Here is a 12,749-nt window from a genome sequence, read left to right on the forward strand (position 1 = left end):
CACGTCATCCCACTAAGACGCCGACAAAGGAACGTACAAAACAACAACAACAACAACAACAACAACAACAACAAGACGGAGGTGACAGCCACGTAATCTCTTCCTCGGAACACCCATAGACGCTCCCCCCACGACACCCCTCGACCTTCTGGGCCTCTCCCTGTCTCACACACACCCGTGTCTGTCTGTCTGTCTAGGAGTGGAGCTGGTACTGACACCTGTGTGTGTGTGTGTGTGTGTGTGTGTGTGTGTGTGTGTGTGTGTGTGTGTGTGTGTGTGTGTGCTTTGGCAAGTCTGAGTGGCTCCATCACTACAATGCAACAACATTATGAATAGATCCAACTTCGCTTCTTCCCTGACATACAACAGAATTATGATACAACAGCACTATAATACAACAGCATTATGATACAACAGCGATATGATACAACAGCACAGCACTATAATAGGAAAGCATTATGATACAACAGCGCTATAATACAACAGCATTATGATACAACAGCGATATGATACAACAGCACAGCACTATAATAGGAAAGTATTATGATACAACAGCGCTATAATACGAAAGCATTATGATACAACAGCGCTATGATACAACAGTACTATGATACAACAGCATTAATAATAAGATAATTTATGCTACTACTACTACTACTACTACTACTACTACTACTAATAATAATAATAATAATAATAATAATAATAATAATAATAACCCTATTTTCACTGCTTGACGTCACCTAACCCCACATCTTTCCCCTTACCTTCAGTGCCATAAAGTGACATGTGATGCACGGCTTAGTTTAGACCTATTCTAAGAAGCGTCGTATGTACACTACTGACTCATGGGTTTCCTGAAGATGTACGCGTCCATTGTGTGGCAGCCCTGAGCACCACTTTCACCCCATAAACAAGGCACTCGGTGTTTACTTCATGCAATGAGCAGAGGACTCGTATCCAGAGATGTGAGCAAAGACCCGAGCAAAGAAGCTGGATAAAACAAAATCCAGATGGATCGTCTTTCATCATAAGAAATATGACGACCTACAATAGGGACTAGACAGCCTAGCGAACGAGAAGTTTACAGTTTTCAACGTCTTATCATAAGGCGACACTTGGAATCTAATCCTAAATGAAAGGAACTCTTGTTGATATATTGTTCATTACCTCCCATACTTGGTAAACACTTGGTCATGCACGTCTGGGTGTGTGTGTGGCAGGTTCATATCTATTATGTAGTTGAGAGAGAGCCTCGGGTCTATCCGTCTGAAGGTAATTTGGAAGGTAGTGTATCCACCTTGCTGCACTGCCAGACTTAAAACACGACAGTGGCGTTGAAGAGAATCATGTCTTTTTTCCACACATCACCTCAGACGGGCTTAATGATCGATATAACAACACGTTGTACGTGCAGATATCAGAGATCATTTTTCCGGTGTGAACTTCGCGTCTTAATGTTAACTCTCCCACTATGATTTTTCAACTAGAACTCTGTTGATTTATTGACATGTATACATCTAGGTTTATTATCAGAAAATGTCTTGATATGTTGAAAACTCTTATTTCTCACCAAGGGATATGATGTTAGAAGAATGTATTGAATGCTGTGAGAAGTATGAAGAGAAAAATTTATCTACGTCTTTGAGGTTCTTTACAAGAAGTGAGTCAATAACACACGGGCCATACTCTCTGACTTTGAGCTATCAGAGACCTGGAAACTCCGTAGACAATCAGCGGACCTTCATAAACACCTAGACCTTCAGTTGAAGAAGATCACATCATTGCTTTACCGCTAGGAAACATCATGATCTCTGAGCCGGGTGGGACAAAATCTAACAACATGATCTCTGAGCCGGGTGGGGCAAAATCTAACATCATAATCTCTGAGCCGGGTGGGGCAAAATCTAACATCATGATCTCTGAGCCGGGTGGGGCAAAATTTATACATTTCAAGATCCTTATTGAAAGTAATTCAGAAAGACATGATCCTCTTGTCTCACCTGATGTACGCGATCTCTAGGAAGACCCTGGATCAGTTGTGTGTCTGCGTACGTGCGTAGTGTCTTGAACCGCGAACGCAGAGTCGTGCCGTCGTGCTCAAGGGTCGTACCGTCGTGCCCAAGGGTCGTATTGTCCTGCTCAAGACGTACCTAAAGCCATAAAGATTCTGATAAAATAAAAGTAACCTAAAAAATAATTATGTAATCTGGTATTACAAGTAATTTCAATATCCTTATCTGAATCTATTTTTCCACGGTGCGTCTCAAAGCACCATACTGATCCACAAGCGCCGGTACAAGTACCATTATGAAAGGGGTTGGCTCTGCTGCTGGTCGCCACAGTTACGCTGGGTAAAAGGATTCTGAAAAGGGGGAAAAAAAAAATGTATATGTTTTACGACCGTACCATCGAGGGTAAGGTGAATACTTAAAGTGAAAGTGTAACAAAAAAGCTCTGTAAAGGTATGTTACGGTTTGAGAATACTACTTTTTTTGGGTAATACTTTAAAGAAAAGGTAAATGTGTTTTCAAACTACATACACATACGCACACATTAAGTACATGTCGTAAAATTGGATTCAGATTACAGGGACTCAAATTACATATGCGTTTTCCTAAAGGTAATATTCATAGTGCTTCAGAGCCAAGCCGGAAGACGAACTGAGGTTCTAAGGCCAAATATATAACATACTGGCTTTAATGATTAATCAATTTCTTAGTCCATGTATATAGATTAATCCTTCAATTGAAAAAAAGATTACTGCTTTTAAACACATATATATATATATAGATTAATCCTTCACCTGCAGGTGATTAATGCTTGTAAATACGTATATAGATTAATCCTCCACTTGTGAATGATTATAGCTGGTAAACACTTAAACATATTCATCCTCCACCTGTAAATTAATCCTCCACTTGTGAATGATTATAGCTGGTAAACACTTAAACATATTCATCCTCCACCTGTAAATTAATCCTCCACTTGTAAAAAAAAAAAATGCTTGTAAATACTATCATGAGACAAACTAAAGAAAATCGTGTACACTATTGTTCAAGTTTTTCCTGTCCGTTTATTTACAATCAGATCAGTGACACAGCACCATGTTCTGTGGGGCTGTGAACCTAGAGACTAGAAGTTGTGTTTCTCCAGAGCTACAGTTCACGCAGGTCCACGTGTTCCAAATTGATGAGGTTGTACTGTCAGTTATACTCCAAGCAGATCCACTTGTTTAACATCAATGAGGTTGTACTGTGAGTTATACTTCAAGCAGGTCCACTTGCTCCACATTAATGAGGTTGTACTGTCAGTTATACTCCAAGCAGATCCACTTGTTTAACATCAATGAGGTTGTACTGTCAGTTATACTCCAAGCAGGTCCACTTGTGCAACATCAATGAGGTTGTACTGTCAGTTATACTTCAAGCAGGTCCACTTGTTCCACATTAATGAGGTTGTAATGTAAGTTATACTTCAAGCAGGTCCACTTGTTCCACATTCATGAGGTTGTACTGTCAGTTATACTCCACGCAGGTCCACTTGTTCCACATTAATGAGGTTGTACTGCCAGTTATACTTCAAGCAGGTCCACTTGTGTAACATCAATGAAGTTGTACTGTCAGTTATACTCCAAGCAGGTCCACTTATACAACATCAGTGAGGGTGTAATGTTACAGTACAGTGATTTAAAGACGTAACAACTATGATTTACAACTGTACAATGAACATGCGACTCCACAACTCACTGAGCAGGACGGTACGACCCTTAGGTACGAGTGTACAACATTTGAGTACGACGGCACGACCTCTAATGCAACACAAAAGACAGTGATAACAAGGTAGAAATATCAAACACTGCAACACAAACGAATGACGCAACGGAACAACAAACTTGTAACAGCTGGTAGTAATACAAGTAACAATCGTATTAGCTAGTAGTAACAAACATGAAACAGCTATTAGTAACCAACAATTCTAACTGCTAGTAGTAACACAAGTAACAACTGGAGCAAATAGTAATAACACACAAGTCATTCTTGCACCACAATGCAACACCGTGCAAGAGAATGTACCACGAACTGCCAAACAAGCAACAGGAGTAACACAATATAACAACAAAAAAACATCAACTGTAACGGCTGGTCGTAACACTAGGGTACCTGTGTAACACCAGGGGTAACAAGGTAAGAGCGTGGGATGCGGCACGGCGGCGGGCGGCGGGAGGAGAAGAAGGAGGAGGAGGAGGAGGAGGAGGAGGAGGAGGAGGAGGAGGAATACCAGGAGGAGGAGGAGGAGGAGGAGGAGGCAGCCATACGCTGCTCTGCTCGCCACAGAACCTTCACCACTTATAACAGCCGGGACGACATGGACACCACCGCTGCATGACAATGACCGCCTGCTGTATGGACGACCAGCTTTTAAGATCTATGTGTAATTATGAAACTCCCAGAGAACACGGGAGTGGACCGGACGAGGGAGTTGCGGGTAGACTGGAGAGGAAAGACAAGGAAACACAAGCAATTATAAGTTATGAGGCTCAGAAGCTGAGGGATGACTCGAGAGAGAAGATAAGTCATCAAAATAAACTTAAAAGATATCCAAGTATATCCTCGTACAAGAACGTCTGTTGTATATATATGTTATGTGTACATATATATATATATATTAAGGAAGGAATCTGCCGGAGCTCATGGAATCATGATAAACCTTAGCAATTAGCAGCATTCACAACACCTCGTAAGCCTCAATGTGAACAATGGACTGGACCTCTTTGCTGTGTATACAACAGGCGATCATTAGTGTCTTGAATCTTCTTACACCGCTTGACAAACGGTCCCCTCACGTCGTCCAAAACACATCGGTAGCTCGCCGTCTGCACACGAGCGAGGACGTACGAATGATGATTCATACCTCTAAGATAAAACCCTCACGAAGGGGGACTATGAGGGTATGATGGTAGCCATACTCACACGGGTGCTCATCAAAAAAAAAAAAGGAGAGGGGGTGAGTGGGTCGATCGATATAGATTACGAATGGATTGGTGAGGTCGGCCGTTCCGCTGGCCCGAAGGGCGGCTCATGAACAACGCTAACGAACTCATTAGCTTAATTAATTGGCCAAATGAACGGGCCGGCCCACACTGACACATTGAGATGCCGAGCAGGTGAAGGGAAGGGTCGCGGCCCTGGCTGGCTGGCTGCCTGGCTGGGTGGGAAGGTCAGAAAATGGAGGATGGTCGAGAGGACTGTGTTGGAGATTTGTTAATGGTGGTGGTGGTGGAGGACGGATGGCGGAGGAGGGTCAGCGATGCAAGGTGGAGAAGGAAAAGAATGATGGAAGATGGGGTGGGGTTGGGGGGGTGATGGTGCTCTAGGGTGGGGAATGGGGAGGGTATAAAGTGATGGAAGTCGGAGGAAGGAAGGAAGGAAGGTGTGATGGAGAATGAGAGACAAATTACGAGAGAAATAATATATTACTGGAGTCAAAAGGAGGAAATTACTGGAGGAAAGAGGGAGAACCACGGATGAAGGGAGAAGAATATTGGAGAAAAGAGGGAGAACCATGGAGAAAGGGAGATAAATGTAGGAGGAATGACAGGGGAAAACTGCAGGAAGCGGAGACAATAATGACGGAAGAGATATGATAATGACGAAAAGGGAGACGAGAGAACGAAGATAACAATGGTAGAAAGGAAGGAGGCAATTGTCTGAGGGAAGGGACAACTGGACATTAGAAAGGTCGAGAAGAAGGGAAGAGAAAACCTGGTGACGGGAAGAAGGAACAAGAGAGACCAGGCGAATGACGGGAGGAGTACCAGACATAGCAAATCCCTGACGGGGGTGCAGCCGAAGGGGATAATGTACATCGGAGTGAGGAGGAGAGGCGGACAGGCGTCCAGTGTGTGTAGGGAAGTGTGAGAGGTGCAAGGAAGAGACAGAGGGACGCAGGAGGTACAGTAAAACATACGAGGAGGAGATAACAAGAGACGCGCGTAAGATATAAGAAGACACAAAAGAATATGAAAGAAATGAGAGGATATCTATATAGGGAAGAAGCAGGAAAGACGACATTAAAACAGACGAGTGGGAGTAGAAAAAAAAGAGAGGAAATACGATAATCAAAACGAGAATGGGTGTCAAGAAGGACGGGGAGGTCAAGGGAACCAGCACCTTCGTGGAGTCAGGATGGATTGGTTCTTACTGCCCACTTGAAATCTCCAGACTCGCTACCATCAAAAGAGTATATATATATATATATCGCAGACGAAACGCACTCCTTCCCACCATACATCTCTGAAACTTCGATAACTACATTCGTTACTCAATAACCACATAACCATATGATCCTACACATGATACGTATAGTTCACGAACGAATCAAATTATTTACCGGCTGCGCGACACTGGTGTGGATAGCCGGTGACTTGAGCGGGTCTGCCCGCGCCAGGCCAGGGGAGGCGGTGGTCTTCACACACACACACACACACACACACACACACACACACACACAGACGGGCCGCACGCCGCACCCCCCCTCACTCACCTCACCCAATTACCACAACAATCATGTAACAGGCTATGCAGGTCTAAGGCACCCGCGTTACGCTCCTCACGTCATCATTTGCATACATTTTCTTACTATTTGTGGGGCGGCTTTAGTACACGGGGAGCGACCCAACTGTTTGATCATTGGTATTGTAAGCTGGGCCCGATCTGGTGATGAAGGGGTTCACTAAGGTATTCATTCTTGATCACTACCAACGTCTATTGGCCTAACCGTGCCACCAGATCGTCACAGTCTCGTCTCTCGTAAGGAGGCTTAGATTCAATACAGGGGCAATCTATTGATGGAACGAGGATCCCGAACCTCTATCAAGGAATCGAATATTGGAATTGACTTGAACTGAATTCGTCAGATGTTTTCATCACAGCAGCCGTAACTATCACAATAATATGCACTGTCCAATGGGGAGGTTTTTTTTTCTATGTATTACTAACGTATGTAATACAGTGGAATTCATAGAGCAAAACAGTTCATTTGGGTGTTCTTGATACGTCACAATAGAGTGGAATTCAAACAGCAAAACATTTGGGTGTTCTTGATACGTCACAATAGAGTGGAATTCAAAGAACAAAACAGTTCATTTGGGTGTTCTTGATACGTCACAATAGAGTGGAATTCAAACAGCAAAACATTTGGGTGTTCTTGATACGTCACAAGAGAGTGGAATTCAAAGAACAAAACTTCATTTGGGTGTTCTTGATACGTCACAACAGAGTTGAATTCAAAGAGCAAAACATTTGGGTGTTCTCGATACGTCACAAGAGAGTGGAATTCAAAGAACAACACAGTTCATTTGGGTGTTCTTGATACGTCACAACAGAATATAATTCAAACAGCAAAACATTTGGGTGTTCTTGATCCGTCACAACAGAGTGGAATTGAAACAGCAAAACATTTGGGTGTTCTTGATACGTCACAACAGAATGGAATTCATAGATCAAAACAGTTCATTTGGGTGTTCTTGATACGTCACAACAGAATGGAATTCATAGATCAAAACAGTTCATTTGGGTGTTCTTGATACGTCACAACAGAGTTGAATTCAAACAGCAAAACATTTGGGTGTTCTCGATCCGTCACAACTGCCCCTTGACCAAACTGACAGAAACGACATAAATACACACATGAGAGCAATAAAGCTGACAAAGCTTTGCATGTACATCAGGAACACGACGTTACGAACCTATGGGTATGATGACGTGACCTTTGACCCGACCAAGGCTCGTAAAATCGTACTCAAGGCGATGATGGTATTCAATGTGTGTGTGTGTGTGTGTGTGTGTGTGTGTGTGTGTGTGTGTGTGTGTGTGTGTGTGTGTGTTGTGTGTGTGTCTGTGTGTGTCTGTGTGTGTGTGTGTCTCTGTGTGTGTGTGTGTCTCTGTGTGTGTGTGTGTCTGTGTCTGTGTGTGTGTCTGTGTGTGTGTGTGTGTGTGTGTGTGTCTGTGTGTGTGTGTGTGTGTGTGTGTGTGTGTGTGTGTGTGTGTGTGTGTGTGTTTGTGTGTGTGTGTGTGTGTGTGTGTGTATTATGAACTGTGGCACGATGCCCACCCATACCTCGACAGCCACTATATCCAACCACGTCATGGGTGTCAAGATGAATTAATGATTGATGCAAGATGAGGCAACGCTATAAGTAAAAAAAAATTCCCTTCCCCAGTGTATGAAAGCCAGAGCATTCCATCATACTACAGTAGCATAATCTTGAACTTTCTTTACGCAACGCTAGAGTATCATAATCTTAACTCCCCTCAACGTAACACGTCGAACCAAAGGTTATATCACAGTTAGACCGGTACCCGTTACCTGTACTGGGAATACACTGGGAGTTTTCCTTAAAAAGAAGAAGAGTGAAGTATACAATCTTATGTAACGACTCTATGTAACGCTGGCGTCACGTGTCAGTGTCACAGTGTACGGGTAGGGTGGTAGAGGCGAGTCTCCATCGGCCGCTGACAACCCCGACATCTCACAGTCCGGTGGCTGCATCCCTCACCCCCTCTAACACCTTGTCTAATTACTCAGATAATTACAGCTACGTTGTTAATTACTGAAGCTACCGTCTGAAATCAAAAGGAAACTGAGTAAATAAACGGTAAAGGGAAGATGAAGATATGGAAATGGGATAGAGGCTCATGGGAAAGCAGGGCAGAGAGAGAGAGAGGAGAGCAACCGGGAGGTGTTCTATGAGGAGCACCGGATGGTGTATCCAACCGAGACCCTCCTGCCGGCGTCGCTGAAGTAGGATGTAAATAACCAAGATGGACGAGTACCGGCAACACGATAACACACCAGGAAAAACTGATACGCACTACGCTATAATACACATAATACGTGCTGAGAGTGAAGTGCGTATAAGTATATACATACGAAATGACTCAGTAACTAAGTCACGAGAGCTACGACCATAAACATACACACACACACACAGACACATACACACACAGACACACACACAGACACACACAGACACACACACACACACACACACACACACACACACACACACACACACACACACAACAGAAAGAAAGAAAGAAAGAAACAGATGAGGTGGGGGGAAAAAATGAATGCAGCAAGTGAAGTCAAACACAGTGTTCTCGACCTGGCTAATGATCCTGCCGGGTAACTATGATGGAAAGGCGTGTGGTGATCCAGGCAGCGAGGCTGGAGGGAGGGGGTCATCATAGCCTGGGGGAGGAGGGAGGGAGGGAGAGGTCATCATAGCCGATGGGAGAGGTCGTCATGCTGGTGAGGCCCTGAGGATGGAGGGGGTCATCATGCTGGGGAGGCCCTGAGGAAGGAGGAGGTCATCATGCTGGGGAGGCCCTGAGGAAGGAGGAGGTCATCATGCTGGGGAGGCCCTGAGGAAGGAGGGGGTCATCATGCTGGTGTGAGGTCCTGAGGAAGGAGGGGGTCATCATGCTGGTGTGAGGTCCTGAGGAAGGAGGGGGTCATCATGCTGGTGTGAGGTCCTGAGGAAGGAGGGGGTCATCATGCTGGGGAGGCCCTGAGGAAGGAGGGGGTCATCATGCTGGTGAGGCCCTGAGGAAGGAGGGGGTCATCATGCTGGTGAGGTCCTGAGGAGGGAGGGGGTCATCATGCTGGGGAGGCCCAGAGGAGGGAGGGGGTCATCATGCTGGGGAGGCCCTGAGGAAGGAGGAGGTCATCATGGTGGGGAGACTGGTGGGAGAGTTCATCATCCCGGGGAGGCAGGAGGGAGAGGAGGTGATGGCGTCACGACTGATGCGTGAGGTCATCTCGCTGGGAGGTCACAGGGAGAGGTCAACATAAGGAGAGGGCGGAGGATGGCGGGAAGGAAAGGTCATAACTGTGTAAGGGAAAGATCGGATAAGGAGGTGTATCTGATGGAGGGGAAGCGGTGGGTGGTAGGGTAGAAAAAGGAGATCACACGGAAAAATCGGTTATTCGTATGTATGGAAAAATCGGTTATTCGTATGTACGGAAAAATCGGTTATTCGTAGGTACTGAAGAACATATGGATAACATGACAGAGAGGACTGAAAAGGTTATTATATCCGATAGACAGGGGAACAGATGAGACTAATATGGAATCTTTCTATTCACTACATTTTGCAAAAACGTGAGGGGGGAAAAGAGTTTTACCTAATGTTGGCTTTCCATGTGTAAACTGCGACAGTATATAAACAAAAAATATGTATCATCTCAAGATCTTATCTCTTCTCTGTCAACTGTTCTTTTGATGAGCTCAAGATTTCATCCAGGCTAAACTTTGGACATAATAAAAGGAATAGAAAAAAAAAGAGAAAAAGATCAGCTTGAAGTATACAAATTAAGAAAAAAGATAAGAAGAAAAGAGGATAAACAATCATTCACCAGTTAACCACATACATTCTAACATAAAAAAGATACTGCCGAAGTGATAAACATACGATTGGATTCTACTCACTGAGGGATGACGTGAAGGTTTAATTTATCGTTTCATTATCATGTGATACGGCTCTTGAGACAGCGTCATCACCACGTCATAAAGTTCTGCTGGCTCAAACGAGGCAGTTCGCTCACTCACCTGAAGAAAAAAAGGACAGGAGAAGATCTGTAAGCAAACGAAACTAATGAATGAATCAGCTTAAATCAAAACTGAAATGCCTCTGGTACTTACGTTGGGTCAAGTCAATAAAGGTGCCAACTTCGAGTTGAGTATGATCGAGGATTCATTAAGCCAACCTACAGGATACACGCATATATAATGCACGGTGGCCGCCGTGTTCGCAGCACAAACCCTTGTCATTCCACAGCCCGACAACATGTCCACTGGGAACATCTCTATCCGTACCAGCGTGGCGTCCAGGACCAGTGATAAATCAGTGAGGCACAGCTGGGTACGAGATAAACAAACCTCTACCTCACTGCCACCGGACTTGTCGTACAACTGGAACCTTCCCTCATTCCTGGACTTCCAGCGGAGGAAACCTCCTCCTCCTCCTCCTCCTCCTCCTCCTCCTCTTCTTCGGCCTTCTGCTGCTGCTGCTGCAGCCGTACGCTCATCTTCGCCAAATGGAGTGCTAAGGCCTGCGAGATAATGAAGACCACATCTCATCGCCGCAGCGCAAGATAATATATTTGTCCGTAGAATCGTTTGTATCAATTAGAGGGAGCCAGCTGAGGCCGGACGCAGGGTCGAGCCACACTCCCTGCATGGGAATGGCGTGATATCCAGTGGTACATGTCCCTCCCCGCCGATTCTCAGGACCTGGCCGCCCGCCTAGCCAGCCTTCCCTCGGTTTTGTATGTTTATGTTACCGCCGCCGCGATTACGGCCTCGTGTTGGTAGTAACAGTTGCAGCTGTGGATTTAACCTTTAGCGTAGCTGGCTCATGTAATTATCCCTGATTACGAGATGAAGGAGGAGGAGAGAGAAGCCGACGTAATAGGGGAGAGTCTGGAGTTGGTCGTTGATGAATTCGAAATACCGGAAGACGATGACCGTAAGAACACGAAGGACTGAAGGATGTGAGCGAGTTCAAATGTTTGGAGGTAAAGGTGGGTAGAATGAAAGTTTATCATAAATGTAGACCTTAAATGAAGCTTTATCATAAATGTGGACCTGAAGAAGCTACCTATTTGTTGGCTCATTGTAAATATAGACCTTAAAGATTTAATTGGTTTATTAGTCTATTGTAAATGCAGACATTAAGAAGTTAACAATCTATCAGCTTAATGGATACGTAGACTTTAAGAAACTAACAATTCATTACTGTAAACGTAGACTTTAAGCAGTTACCAATTTAATAGTTTATTGTAAAAGTAGGCCTTAAGAATTATCAATTTATTAGCTTATTGTAAATGTAGACCTTATGAAGTTTCAATCTTGTCAGCTTATCGTAAACGTAAGTCTTAAAAGGTTACCAAATTATCAGTTTACTGTTAATGTAGACCTTAATTAGTTACCAATTTATAAGTTTACTGTTACTGTAGTCCTTCAGAAGTTATCATTTCATTAACTTATTGCAAACGCAGACCCAAAGTTACCCATCAATTATCTAACAATTCATATCTTCGGTCTCTCCAGCCCCATATTGTGACCATACTATCACTATTGCTCAAGTGTACAATACAGAGCCTTTGTCTTCTATTCCCACGAGACTATGACGCTCTGGTCGTATACACCTCCGCTTGACGCACTACAGAAGCGACTATGATGCTCTGGTCGTATACACCTCCGCCTGACGCACTACAGTATAGCTCATGCTTTATCTCCCCCTCACAGGCCAACTCAAGGACCTGGGCAACGATACTCTTCTTTTGCCTGCCTCACCGGCAGTGCAACCACGGGAACCCTACAGGTCCTTCTCACTTCTACTGCACAGTCTTGTAAACACCAACTTCTCACTGCCAGGAACATGACCTCCCTCCTCCCCCTTGATTTCTGGGAAGACGTACCATCGCGATGTGGTTCATACTCCATTCTACACACAATGGAAGTAGGTCCTCCTTCTCGTTCATCTGCCCTACTCCGCCTCTGGAAGATTATCAGTACCCCATCATGTAAAGCTGATCCGATCTACCCCACGTCAGAGGGTTCAACCTACTCCGTACGTATCTTGTAAAACTGCCCTTGAAAGTTTCCGGTTCCTTGGAGTGAATCAGTGATTCACTTCTTCGGAGCCCTAAGACCCATTCTGTTCCCTCCTCAACAGTGA

General features: G+C 44.5%; 1 long non-coding RNA gene across 1 annotated transcript in view; it reads right to left on the bottom strand.

Moving 5' to 3' along the window:
* Window positions 1–2,302: 2,302 nt before the first annotated feature.
* The window catches only part of LOC139759303 (uncharacterized), a 73,832-nt gene continuing 63,385 nt past the window's right edge, over window positions 2,303–12,749 (bottom strand). The window contains exons 3-4 of the long non-coding RNA XR_011715038.1: window positions 10,496–10,615; window positions 2,303–2,365 (exon numbers count right to left, since the gene is read on the bottom strand). This is a non-coding gene — a long non-coding RNA (uncharacterized lncRNA). The remainder of the gene's footprint in view (window positions 2,366–10,495; window positions 10,616–12,749) is intronic.

This window comes from Panulirus ornatus, chromosome 32, assembly GCF_036320965.1.
Source record: "Panulirus ornatus isolate Po-2019 chromosome 32, ASM3632096v1, whole genome shotgun sequence".
Lineage (NCBI taxonomy): Eukaryota > Metazoa > Arthropoda > Malacostraca > Decapoda > Palinuridae > Panulirus > Panulirus ornatus.